General features: G+C 43.4%; 1 protein-coding gene across 4 annotated transcripts in view; it reads right to left on the bottom strand.

Annotated features, from left to right (window-relative positions):
* LOC149225757 (alpha-mannosidase-like) overlaps positions 1–14575 on the bottom strand; it is a 535348-nt gene that overhangs the window by 241941 nt on the left and 278832 nt on the right. The window lies entirely within an intron of this gene.

Below are 14575 nucleotides of genomic sequence, written 5' to 3'. Positions count from 1 at the left end.
GTCTTGATTAGTGGAGAACGCTGCACATTGATGATCTCATCAAGAGTTTCAGATCCTTTAACAAATTTAAGATTAAGAGCTTTTGTTTTCTCAATCTCTTTTCTAAGACCAACAATTTCACATTCCAATTTTTCAAGATGTTTTTCCCTTTCAGCCAGTTGACATTGCAGAGAATCAATAATCACATTTTTCTCTTCTAAGCAAATTTTGAGATTAGACATTTCTTCATAAAAACCTTCTTCATCTATAGCATCCATGTAGTCATCATCTTCAAAAGCCATTAAAAGTTTATAATCATTACCTCGTTCATCTTCGTCACTATTTGAAAGTCCATCACTATCTTCATGAGTGTAATAGCTTTTCTTATTTGCATTCTGTTTCTTGTTCCATCTAACAGGTTCCTTCCCCTTATCATTCTTATCCTTATGAGGACATTTGGCAGCATAGTGACCTACTCTTCCACAAGCAAAGCATTTGAAAGGTAACTTACCTCGGAATCGTCCAGCACCCCGTTGAAGATTTTTGACAAAATTTGATTCTTCTTCTTCTTCTGATATGTGTCCTGACTCATAGTAGTCTCCTTTGCCAGAAGCCTTGAAGGCAGCTTCTCTCCTGTCTGATGGTCCTCCTTTCCTCATTTCATAAGCAGTTAGAATTCCATGCAGCTGTGACATTTTAAGGTTTTGAAGATTCTCCTTTTCTTCTATTGCAGAAACTTTAGATTCAAACCTAGGGGACAAAGATCTTAGAACTTTTTCAACCACAACAGCCTCTTTTACTTCTTCACCCAAATTTTTCATACAATTAACAATCTCATCTACACGAAGAAAATAGTTAGCCACACTTTCATCATTGTACATTCTGAGATTTTCATACTGAATTCTGAGGGTTTGAAGTTTTGCTCGTTTTACCTGATCATCTCCTTCATAGCTCAGAACAATCTTGTCCCATATTTCTTTTGTGGATTTATACTGCATAACTTTAACAAATTCTGATTGCGATAGACATCCCAATAGAGTATTGACCGCCTTTGCATTTGTTTCATATTTCTTCTTCTCAGCCGGATCTGTAGGAGTTGCTGCTGGAAAAGTATACCCTGTATCTATGATATCCCAGACTTCTGTACCCAGAGATTGAAGATAGGCAGTAACTCTTACCTTCCAATATACGAAGTTTGTCCCATCAAAAACCGGTGGCCTGATTGACACTTCCCTCTCGTAGTTGCTCATGATGCAAGATCTTCCTTCAAGCGATCAAGCTTCTTCAGAAGGACCTGCTCTGATACCAATTGTTGGAAATAATACTGAGAGGGGGGTGAATCAGTGTTATCAAATTCTTTTCAATATATCCTCCTGATTTATACTTTAATTTATTCTTCAGATATTGATCATTAATTTGTATGTCAGTACCATATAATAATGAGCATGAACAAGAAAACAGATAGTCACACCAAAGAACACCAGATATAAGGTGGAAACCCAATGTGGGTGAAAATCACCTGCTGCAATATGTCTCTATCTTCTTTCAATTAGAAACTTCTTTTACAATGATTTTGTACTGGTGCAGTCCTTTACCAGTACGCAGGCTGCAACCTGCAGAGAGCTACAACTCTCTCTCGTTTTCCAGTCTCTCCTGGAAGGAAGCTACAACCCCCTTTGCTCTTCTACTTCTTTAAGGACCACATTTCATTAATTTTCAGACTGGATCCAAGAAGATCAAATAATCATCAAGTACATGCAAATCACCCAATCACCTTATATAATCAACCAATGAATCACCCAACTTCTCAGAATGTTGTAAACAGAAAAGAAATAGCAGGAATCTAAACCCAGAACACTGCAGCAATAGATAAAAGACAGCCAACAAATGTTTCAAGATAGGTCCGCAACTTCACCAATATAAACCTGCGGATATCTGCAGCCTTTCTGTGCCTGAACTGCGCAGATCCGCACCGGATCCTTCTGTTGCTCTGCGTACCACCGCACTTACTCCTTCTGCTGAACTGTGTACCTCAGCTCAGATCCGCACCTGCACTGTCTGTCTGACAGCGTACCTCCGCACTGGTCCTTCTGTGCCTCTGCGTACCTCCGCACTGTGCTTTCTTCTGCTCTGCATACCTCGCACTGTGCTTTCTTCTGCTCTGCGTGCCTCGCACTGCACCTTCTGCTGCGCTGCGTACCCCCGCACTGCATCTCCGCCTGCGTTGCGTACCTCGCACTGCGCCTTCTGCTGCGTTGCGTACCCCCGCACTACGTCTTCTCCTGCGCTGCGTACCCCCGCACTTACGTCGTGGATCGCCTGCGAACCTCTGATTAGGGCCAAATTAACAGTCCTCCAATGTGTCACAGACAGTCAGATCCACAGATCTGATCATGCGCCCGAGAGATCACGACTTATCAATAGATTCGCCTTAAGTTTTCTCCTTGATTTAGATCTAGCTTTGTAAAACCAATCACCCAAAATTTCAGATCTTAAGATATTCAAATTTCACAAGTGTTTTGCCAAGTGATCTCCTTCCCCTTTTTATAGTCAATCCCTTATTCACACCATGGGACAAAACCATCAAAAACCAATACAAGGGATCCAAACCGGGGTTCAATAATTTAGATCCTATACCACGGGCCAAAACCATAGGATCATAAATGACGGGCTAAATACCAAGGGCCAAACATAAGACACCCCACGTGAGTGCGCTTCTCTGCATTGGGGTGAGTGAACTGGGGGACCGCACCTTATGAACGGTGAACCTGCGGGTATGTCCACACTCCCTGGATGGCGAACCTACGGGTCCGCACCTTTTGAATGATGCACCTACGAACCTCTTATTTTCCATCATTTTGAGAGCCTGAACAGAGTTTTGCCACTTGAGCGAGTTGCCATCAAGTACAACACCTGTACCATAGAGCCAAACCAGAATCATAATGCCAACATTAATTAAGTGAAGGCTGCAATGTATGTATTTCAATATTTGTCGTAGGAAACTGCAAATAACTTGTTCATGTAAATCTAACAAGTAGGAGAAATATCATCAGTTGTTGCAGTAGGGATTCCAGTTTAGGAATTTTCACATGGTATCAGAGCTGCAGGTGGAACAAGAAGAGCAGTGCCAGAGAATCCAACACTGAGCAGAAGAGGGAGATCGAAAAAGCTACAGAAGGTAGCGGTTTGAAAGCCTAAAGAGTTTGTGCAATCCTAGCTGGAGGGTTGATTTTTGAGGCAATCTCTCTTTGAGTGAGTCGACAAAGAGGAAGGACTCCCAGTTCAAAAGTTTGTCGGAGCAAAGGGAGCAGCGTTGAAGCCTCGGCGTGAGGAGAAGTTGGTGGGACACAGATTTTCTGCAGGCAGTTAGTTGGACAGAAAATCATCAGAAGAGAGAGGAGAAGCATGGTTGAGGGAATTTCTTCCTTAGTGAATTCCTAGCCAAGGAATTCGAATTCTCACGAGCTGAGCAACAGTTCTGCTAACTCAAACAAGGAGTGTGTAGGCTAGCCCAGCAGTAGCGCAAAAGAGAGAGGACGACAATTGACTTTCTATTTGTGGCAGAGATGGCAACCAATGGCTTGAGGGATCGGGATAGGATGGACGGAGCATCCAACTATGTCATCTGGAAGGCAAGGATGTCATCCCTTCTAGATAAGCATGCCCTCAAAACATATGTCGATAGCGTAGTGGTTGTGCCTGCAGATGCAAATCCGTTGAAGAAATACAAGGCAGAAATGGTGAAGGCAAAGCGTATGATCCTTGACGGAGTTAAGGATCATGTGGTATGTCACATTGCTAGCAGAGGGATTGCTAAGGAGATGTGGGATGCGTTGTCTACGCTATATCAGGGATCTTCCGAGCAGCAGAAGATGTACCTTGAGCAGAAACTGAGATCTGCTCAGATGCAGAAAGGGGAGCATGTGGATCCATTCCTCATGAAGCTTCAGGAGACCCGTGATGAGTTATCTGTGGTGGGGTCTACACCTCAAGACTTAGAGTTGGTTAGACTGGCCCTCAATTCTATCTCAGATGAGTGGCAGCTCTTTGTCTAGAGTATCTTGGGCAGGGCGGCTTTGCCAAATTGAGATGAGATGTGGGTAGCTCTTAAGCAAGAGGAGATGAGGAGAGACTTGGTCAAGTGCAAGCTTGATGGAAGAAGCAGTAGTGGGTCGAAGCCTAAGTAGGAGGAGGATAATGCAGTCCTCGTATCGAAGGGACAGCAGGAGCAGTGGAGACGTAAGAAGGACGTCTCAAAGATAAAGTGCTTTAAGTGTGGTGAGATGGGTCACTACGCAACTCAATGTCCTCTCAGGAAGAAGGACAAGGATGAGAAGCATTATTCGAACGCTGTGCCTGCGAAGATCGAGGAAGAGGAGTTTTCCATGACAACAAAGATACCTCCACGAGGGAGGTGCGTTGATTTGGAGTTGTAGTTCGAAAGAGCTACAGATGGGAAATATCCTTGAGGAGGCTACCTCTTGGATCAATTCCTTGCTACAGGAGACCAGATCAAAAGTAGCAGGATGGACTAGGAGCACCAGAGGCTAAACAACGCAGAGCAAAATTGGCAGTAGTGCACATCGCACAAAGAAGAGGTCAGTAGCAATGCAATAGATTCATAGGATCAGCGCAGAGATTAGTAGTAGTCAGGCTTCAACATTCACGTGGTATCACTTTGAACACAGTTAGTTCAATAATTTGGGATGTTTTCCCGTTGTTGTTGGAGTAGCAACAATAGTTTGTAGTGTAGTGGAAATTAGCAGTGGCAGTGCTAGCAGCAACACAGATGCAACACTTGAAAGGGAGTTGTAGTACGGATGCAGTGTTGACAGTGGCAGTGTCAGCAATAGTAAAGTTGCAGCAGCAGCGTAGTAGTTGGTGGACAACATGTTAGACATCAACAACGTAGAGGACGATGTTATGAAGTCAGGTTGATGCTTCAGTGGGAGGCATTGCTAGAGCACATTCCTCTCTAAGAGGGAGTGTTGATTTCCGGTAGCATCAGATGTGCTCTAAGTCTCAAAATTTGCAGGGAGGCTTGGACACATGCATTCTCCAATACCCATAAATCGTTTTGGGAAATTCCACCCGGAGATAGTTTTATTAAAATAATTAATTATTTTTAATGGGACCCTAAGTCTAAACTTATGAAATTAAAATAATTAAAGGGTATTAATATAAACTGTGGGTGAAACTTCTAAAAGACGACAAAGATCAAGTCAATATGATCCTAGCCATTGATTAGAATCTAATATGGGTCGTTGATTGATCAATGAGAGGATTATAAGAGAAGGCTTGATGAACACTTGCACAACACATCAAGAGAGTTCAAAAGATCGAATTTCTGATGCAGAGCAACTGTTGGAGAGAGATTCGAAGTGAGCTTTTGTAGTGAGGGGCAGCGAGTATTCAAAAGAAATAAGTTTTTCTTGGGCTGGAGAGTATAAGGCAGAGAGGGCAGAACGACATCCAGAGAGAGGCAGACATTGGCCCACGCAGAGCTGACGCAATGGCAATGCAAATCTTAGAGGGAGATCGAATTCCTGTTGAGGAAACCGAGTTTCAGTAGTCGAGAGCCGGTGTGTGAGACGGAGAGGCAGAAATTCGGAATTTCTAGCTAGCAGAGGGTCCAGAAAAGGAGCAGCGTGATACCCAGTAGGGGTGACACAAGAACTGCATGGGAGTAATGCAGTGCTGCGTAGAGGGTACGCAGAGGCTCCAGTTCAACATGATCAGACACAGATTCTCCCAATGACAAGGTGAGAGCACTTCACCATTCATTTTGTCCAGTTTCTCTTTGTATCAGATTGCTAGTTGTGCATCCAAGAATTGTACTCAGATTTACTACTGCATAATTGCTAATTTGGGGTAGCATCGGCTATGCTCTAGCTATGAAAATTGGTGGAGAGGCTAAAGCACATGAGATCTCCAAGACCCAGAAATGGTTTGGACAGATTGTACCCGGTTTGGGAGATATTAAAATAACAAATATTTTTAATGGAGTTCCTAAGTCTAAACATAGGAAAAATAAAATATTAATGGGTATTAATATAAAACTGGGTTAGAAGGTTCCAAAAGTCATGGATCAAGCCAAATCTAATCTTAGCCATTGACTAGAGATTTAATCTCGGTCATTGATGGACCAACGAGAAAAGTATAAGAGGAGGCTTGAGAGTTAGTTGGAAGATACACCAGAGTGATCAATCATTCATTTTGCTAGAGTGGAGTTGCTAAGCAAAGTTGAATCAGTGATCAGCAGCAAGGGGTAGTGAGTACGAGGCAGAGACAATACTAGGAGACCTGCATAGACGCAGAGAGAGCGAGAGAAGCAACAAATCCAAGCTACGCAGAGCGTAACAGAGGCAACGCAGAGCCCAGAGGGATTGCGTCATCCACGCAGAGGGCAGAGGGAGTGACACAGAGGGTACCAAAGGTTGCGCAATGCCTCAGAGGGTCCTGGGGCTAACGCAGTGGCCAAAAGGGCCAGCGTTGAGCTTTAGTTGTGTCGGAGAGGGTTTCGTGGGACAGGTTTTCTGAATACCTATTTCCGAATATAGAGGTATTGCTGCCATGTATTTTTCTCTGTTGGGTGAGCCGGTTAGGCACCCTGTTGTACTCAGAAAGACTGCATAATAATATAACCCTCATAATAGCTGCACCGGTTTTCCCGCATTGGGTTTTCCCGGGGACATTTGTCCAAAAATAACGATGTCACTTGTGTGCTTGTTTTATTTTAGTTGTTGATTTGTAGATGTTGTGACTGTATTGTGTTTATCTCGGTATTTAAATGTATTAAATAACTTGTTCAGATTTAAACAAGTAGAAGAAATAAACCAGCAGAATACAGATTAAATTCCTAATGGATAGACTTAGGAATTTCAACGTGGTATCAGAGCATGGTTGCAGATCACAGGAAAACTGAAGGCATCATCTAAGCAGATCATTTGCAGCAGATTCAGTTGTCCCGAGTGACAGAGTTGATCCTTGCAGAAAGCGATAGAGGAAGGAGTGACGCAGAGGGACTGCATCATCAGTCTAGGCGAGAGAGAGGCCAGCACAGAGGCTGAGGAAGGCAAAATCAGGCTCACACAGAGCCACGCAAAGGCCAGGAGGGCTGAAGTAGTTGGCTGAGGGAGCTAGTTTGCCAGTGTTGGGATATCGCAGAGCCTAGAGGCTCAGTCCTTCAGTTGCTGGGGCATAGGAGGCTGTGGGTAGTTTGCGGAGCGAAGCTGGTGGGGTACTGTGGTCAGAACAGTACCTAACAGGGCAAGACCAAGGTAGAGGGAGTTGCTGCCGAGGTGGATTTCTAGCCAAGGAATCCAGATCAGTGTTGCAGTTGCACAGACGATCGGAGAGGGGCAACTTGATGTTGGAAGAAGGATTTCCAGGAGGGAAATCAAGACTTAGAGGGAGTCCAGAAGAGAACTTCCATACAGGAAATAGAGAGACTCAGCAGGAGTCGAACCAAGAACTTCCAGACGAGAAGTAGAGAGACTCAGAAGGAGTCGAACCGAGAACTTCCAGACATGAAGTAGAGAGACTCAACAAGAGTCGAACCGAGAACTTCCAGGCGGGAAGTAAAGAGACTCAAAGGAGTAGACAGAGGAGTGGAGATGGTCGTGAATGGGCTTAGGGAGCAAGATACGCTGGACGGGGCGTCCAACTTTGCGATCTGGAAGGCCAGGATCTTGTCCATTCTAGACAAATATCGCACCAAGGCCTTCACCTTGAAAGTAGTGGCAATCCTAGTTGACCCGATTGAAAATGAGAAGTACGAGGAGGCAATGGCCAGGGCTAAGTGCATCATCCTTTATGGGGTCAAGGATCATGTGGTCCAACATATTGCTGAGAAGGAAACGACAAATGAGATGTGGGACACCCTGAAGAAAATGTACCAACATACTTCCGTGCAGAGGAAGAGGTTACTTGAGAATCAGCTAAGGTCATACTAGATGCAAAAGGGGGAGCAGATAGATCACTTCCTCGGTCGGTTGAAGGAGATCCAGGACCAGCTAACTTCCATAGGGGCCACACCTGATGAGGAGATGTTGGTGAGGACCGCACTTAACACAGTCTCCAAGGAGTGGGAGACATTTTTCCAGAGTATACTGGACAGGGTGGATATTCTAGATTGGGAAGAATTGTGGGTGACTCTTCGCCAAGAAGAAATCAGGGGGTTGAGCAAGACGGGGAGTAGTGTGAAAGGGGTCAGGATCAAGAAGGAAGAGGAAGAGGATACGGCTCTGGAATTTGTGGAAAAGCAAGAGAAGAGGAAGAAGAAGGACCTCTCCAATGTCAAGTGCTTCCATTGTGGGGAACTGGGTCACTATGCAAACTAGTGTCCCAGGAAGAAGAGTAAGGGAGAGGCTTCAGACTCTGAGGTAGCGCCAACGAAGGCAGAGGAGGTCGAGGAGGATGACGATTGTGCCATGAGTGCTCATGTGCCACTTGAGAAGAAGTGGGGAGACATCGAGTTGTAGTTAGGAGGACTACAGGCAATGAGGGGCAGGATCCTTGAGGTACCCAACCTCTTGGATTATACCTTGCTATGAGAGCCCTAAAGAGGAGTAGCAGGACTAGCGAATGTGTGTAGAGATAGATGCGGATGGAGCGACAGAGAATACTATAGTGCAGGAGTCCTCGGATAGCACGAGGCTAGCAGGCTGCAACAGTGCAAGAGGCACAGGAGTGTTGCACTAGTGCAGGATGGCACAGAGAGGTGTGCAACGGTGCAAGATGCAGGGAGTTGTTGTAGCAGCGCAGAGGTTAGTAGAGGGAGCACTTGTTAGCGGCAGAGAGAGCTTCAGCATCGGGAGTGTTTCTAGCCTGACAGGGATGTCAGAAGTTGGGTGGATCAGTTACTTACTTCTCAGTAACTGAGTTGCAGTGCAGTAGCAGTATGCAGTAGCATGATGTAGCATGATGAGAAGGGGATGCAGTGCAGGTGCAGTGCTGGGAGGATGGACCAGCAACAAAATGGATGGAGAGGGAGCTGTTGTACGGATGCAGCAGTGCAGTGACAAGGCCATGGGCAGCAGTGCAGGATGTAGCAGTGCAAAGGATGTTGGGCGAGGAGGCCTAGTATTAGCACAGTTACCGATGTCGGATGATCAGTGTGATGCTCAGTGAGGAGTATTACTAGAGCACAGTCCTCGCTAAGAGGGAGTGTTGATTTGGGGTAGCATCGGATGTGCTCTAGACATGAAAATTGGTGGAGAGGTTAAAGCACATGAGATCTCCAAGACCCAGAAATGGTTTGGACAGATTGTACCCAGTTTGGGAAATATTAAATTAATTAATATTTTTAATGGAGTTCCTAAGTCTAAACTTAGGAAAAATAATATATTAATGGGTATTAATATAAAACTGGATTAGAAGGTTCCAAAAGTCATGGATCAAGCCAAATCTAATCTTAGCTGTTGATTAGAGATTTAATCTCGGTCGTTGATGGACCAATGAGAAAAGTATAAGAGGAAGCTTAAGGGTTAGTTGGAAGATACACCAGAGTTATCAGTCATTCATTTTGCTAGAGCGGGGTTGCTAAGCAAAGTTGAATCAGTGATCAGCAGTGAGGGGCATGTGAAAATTCTATCACTGCAGCAACTGATTTACTTTTCCTACTTATTTCATCATAAGTTATTCATGAAATTACTTCAACAAACATTAAAATAAATATTGTTGCAGATATCACATCGTAATACAGAAACAAAAATATGCACTCATTAACACGGTTATTTTGGACTAATGTCCCCGAAAAAACCCAATGTGGGAAAACTGGTGCAGCAAGGGAGGATTTTATTATTCAACAATTTTCTTGTACAACAGGGTGCCAAATTGGCTTACCCATAGATAGACAAACTTCCAACACTTTCCTAAACCTAGCATAGGCCCTACTGACCTCTACTACAGCCTGAAACCCTCTGCGTCAGCCTACTAAGGCTCTGCGCAGCCTCTCCAAGCTTCTGCGTCACTCCTGCAGCCTCTGCGTGGATGACGCAGGCCCTTTTGGCTCTGCGAAGTTTCTGTTGCCTCTACCTCTGCATCTACCTCTTCTGCGCTGATCTCCCGTCTCTTTGTTCCGTACTTGCTACCTCCTGACTACTCTCCAAACCACTAGTTCAATTTCTCAGCAAACCCCGCTCCAGAAATTGAATTCACTGGTCTCCCTCAGTGTTTTCTCCAAGTGCCCCTCAAGCCTCCTCTTATACTTTTTCTATTGACATTTCAACAGCCGAGATTAAGTCCCTAATCAATGGCTAAGATTAGATATGGCTTGATCCATGTCTTTTGGACCGTTCTAACTTCTAACACAGATTCATATTAATACTCATTAATATTTTATTTTCCCTATGTTTAGACTTAGGGACTCCATTAAAAATATTAATTATTTTAATATCTCTTGATCTGTTTAGAATCTGCCCAAACCCATTCTAGGTATTGGAGATCTCATGTGCCCCAACCTCTCCACCAAATTTCGTGGCTAGAGCACATTCGATGCTACCCCAAATCAACAGGGTAGTGAGTACAAGGCAGAGAGGCAAAGACAATACTGGAAGATTGACGTAGAAGTAGAGAGAGCGAGAGCAGTAGCCAGTCCAGGCTACGTAGAGCCGAGCAGAGACAGCGCAGATCCTAGAGGGACTGCGTCGTCCATGCAGAGGGAGTGATGCAGAGGGTCCCAGAGGCTGCGCAACGCCTCAGAGGGCTGATGCAGAGGGTCCTGGGGCTAACGTAGGTTAGCAGGAGGATGATGTAGTGACTGGAATGGCCAGCCCTGAGCTTCAATTGTGCTGGAGAGGGTTTCGTGGGACAGGTTTTCTGAATACTTGTTTCCGAATATAGAGGTAATGTTGTCGTTTATTTTTCTCTGTCGGGTGAGCCGGTTAGGCACCCTGCTGTACTCAGAAAGACTGCATAATAATATAACCCTCAAAATAGCTGCATGGGTTTTCCCGCATTGTGTTTTTCCGGGGACATTTGTCCAAAAATAACGGTGTCACTTGTGTGCTTGTTTTCTTTTAGTTGTTGATCTGTAGATGTTGGCACTGTATTGTGTTTATTTCGTTATTTAAATGTATTAAATAACTTTTTCAAATTTAAACAAGTAGAAGAAATAAACCAGCAGAATACAAATGAAATTCCTAACAGATAGACTTAGGAATTTCAACAATAATAATAAAACCCTCAGATCTGTTGCACTAGTTTTCCCGCATTGGGTTTTTCTGGGGACATTTGTCCAAAAATAATGATGTTATTGTGTTGTGTTTTCTTTCTTGCTCAGTCCCTTGTTTTCGCATATAAATTAATTAAGTGAAGGCTACAGTGTATGTATTTCAGTATGTGTCGTACGAAACTGCAAATAACTTGTTCATATAAATCTAATAAGTAGGAGAAATATCATTAGTCACTGCAGTAGGGATTCCAGTTTAGGAATTTTCAGAGTCTACTCTCCCTGAAAGTGCTACAAGGAGCCTCCACATGCTCCTCAACATTCATCAAAGTTTGCTCGGCCCATCTCAAACTACCCCTAACAAAGCTGGAAGGAATATCTTGATCCTCCTCCTGATCAGAATAATGTTTCTTTGTTGCTAGTGCCACTGGTCCCTCCTTAGTCTTTGGATCCTCTCGCTCCCGATCCTTTGCCACTATTGGATCAAACCATGTGACCTCCTAAAGTCCCACCCTCTTCAAATCTGACATCCAACTAACCACTGTCCTCCTTTCCACCGGAATGTAGACCCTATAGCCCTTTGAAGTCTCGCTATATCCAAAAAAAGTGCCCTTTTCTGTTGAGGCACTAGTTTAGTCCTCTTCTCTGAATGAATACGGGCATATACTGGACTATCAAAGTTGCGTTGGTGGTGCACCTTAGGTTTCACTCTTGTGAAAGACTCCCGAGGAGTTTTGTCCCCCAATGCCTCATGAGGACTTTTGTTTTGCAAATACACAGTCTTATTTCACGCCTTTGCCCACAAGAACATAGGCAAATCCTGATCATGGATCATGGCATTGGCTACTTTGACGATAACCCTCTATTCTTCATCTTTGCCAGTCAATTCTATTGTCGATTATATGGCATTGTCAACTCCTTAATTCCTACCTCCTTGCAGAGATACTTGAACTCGTTGGAGGTATACTCGACCCCATTATTTGATTTGAGAACTTTGATTTTCTTCTTTGTCTGGTTCTACAAAAGATTTTTGAACTTTTGGGATCGACTAAAGACCTCATTCTTGGCCTTCAAGAAGTATATCCATGTCCTCCTGGAGAAATCATCTATAAATGTCACATAATAACAATATCCAATCACAAATTCCACTAACATAGGACCACACACATTGGAATGAATAAAGTCCAATGCACTCTTGAACTTGGTCTCACTACTTGGAAAAGTAGCCTTGGCATACTTGGCAAATGCACATGCCTTGCACACTCCATCATGCTCCACAGTGAATTCTAGAAGACTAGTGACCATCTCCCATAATAGTGGTAGATATGTATAGTGCAAGTGACCCATCCTCCTATTCCATAGCTCACACAAGTTATCATTGTCATGCAATAGGGCTTGTACTGGTTGTCCTCTCAATAGATATAAGTTACCCTCTCTGCGTCCTATTACTCGCCCCATGCTAGGATCATATCCTTTCGACCTAACAAGTACCTATCCTCTTATAAAGTTGACCCCATACCCCTTGTCCTCCATGGTCGAAATTGATAGTAGGTTCTTCTCTAGCCTAGGTACATACAATACTTTGTTGACCTCCAGAGGACTCTCTAAATACAATTGGAACTATATACTACCCACACCCTCTACTGTGTACTTGGCATTATCACCAAGCTCCACATGTAGATCCTTGTGCTCCTTGGCCATACTAGTGAATAGGTCACGATATCCCGTAATGTGACAAGAAACTCCATTGTCCACAAAACACACCCCATATGTCATGGTGGTAGAAGGACAAGACACCAAGGAACTATATACTACCCACACCCTCTACTGCGTACTTGGCATTATCACCAAGCTCCGCATGTAGATCCCTTTGCTCCTTGGCCATACTAGTGAATAGGTCACGATATCCCGTAATGTGACAAGAAACTCCATTGTCCACAAAACACACCCCATATGTCTTGGTGGTAGAAGGACAAGACACCAAGGAAAATTCCTTCTCAAACTTATTGCCGATTCTTGTGCAGATGTAGCCATAGGCATCTTTCCCTTGCACTTCTTGTTGTTTGGACATTGACCTTCATAGTGTCCATATTTATGACATGCAAAGCACTTGACTTTGCTCATGTCTTTTTTCTCACTCTGTGAAGATGCTCCTCCACCTGGGTTCTGCTTGGCCTTTCCCTTACCTTCTTTGCTTGCCCAACAAGAGCAAGATTTTCCTCATCCCTACCCTTGCGCTATCCACCAATTAATGAGTCCTCCAGATCTCCTACTGGGTGAAATCGTCCTATAACTTAGTCCAATCAGAAAGCTTGTCACGTGCGAGGATACCTATCACAAAGGTTGCCCATTGTTTGGAGAAAACACTCAGGGATATCTTAACAAGCTCATACGCATCCACAGCTTCCCCAAAGATTGCAAGTTCATCTCAAACCTGCTCGATCCTGGTGAGGTATGAGGCTATTGTTTCAGATCTGTTCATTTTAATGTTTCTCAATTCATCTCTTATCACCATCTTTTGGTCTGGTTCCTGCTTTTGTATAGCATTGTCAAGGCTGTCCATATGCTATGGGCTGTCTTCTTCATTGAAATGTGAGGGATTATATGATCCTTCACAGCATCCAAAATGATGTGCCTAGCCTTCATATCTTTCAAGTTGTGAGTAACCTATTGTATAGCATCCTTAGGCACTTAGTTGCCTTTGAATGAGTCATTGTAACATCTTAGGCATCTAAGAACATCTTTGGTCCTAATCCTCACAAAGATCTGAAAAGACGTCTTGTATTCAGATTGGTCTTATAATAAATCATGACTAATTTCTTTCTCTGATTGGCTTACTGAAAAGTATATGCTAAATTTATATTGCTGTTCAATTTTTATAGCTTATTTTAGGCATTTTAAAATTTAATTGGAAACTTTTCTGTTCGTAAGATTTTGTACTATTACTTATTCTTTTAATCTTTGGGTTATAGACGGGAAACATAAAAAAAAAATTATACTCAGAAAATAAATTTCAAATTTCAAGAACTTGATGTCTTGATATTTCAATGTAAATTTAAAGGCTACAAACTGAGGGTGATATTCCTGCCTATCTCACCTAGCCTAATGGGATTTGAGGTGTTTTTGTGTGAAGTATCAGAACTCCTCCATCAACAGCTAACACTTCTGGAATACTCAGATGCAAATGCTCACTGTATCTAGGCATTGAAACATACCAAAGATGTATCTATATCATAGCTGATCCCCAGAATGCTAGCACCTACTCTACCCTACAGGCTACAACCACTATGCAAACACCTAAAACAACTTAAAGATGCCAAAGAAATTGTTTGGGTTTCATCCAGACTTGACTGAAAACTGTAAAATCACATACCAATCTCTCATACCTGTGCTTCTAATAAACCTTAACTTGTTAATTGTTAT

Source organism: Pinus tabuliformis, chromosome J (assembly GCF_031772625.1).
Source record: "Pinus tabuliformis cultivar Carrire ecotype Pingquan chromosome J, CPIR1, whole genome shotgun sequence".
Lineage (NCBI taxonomy): Eukaryota > Viridiplantae > Streptophyta > Pinopsida > Pinales > Pinaceae > Pinus > Pinus tabuliformis.
Note: the sequence above shows the minus strand (reverse complement) of the source record. Positions and strands in the feature narration are given on the sequence as shown.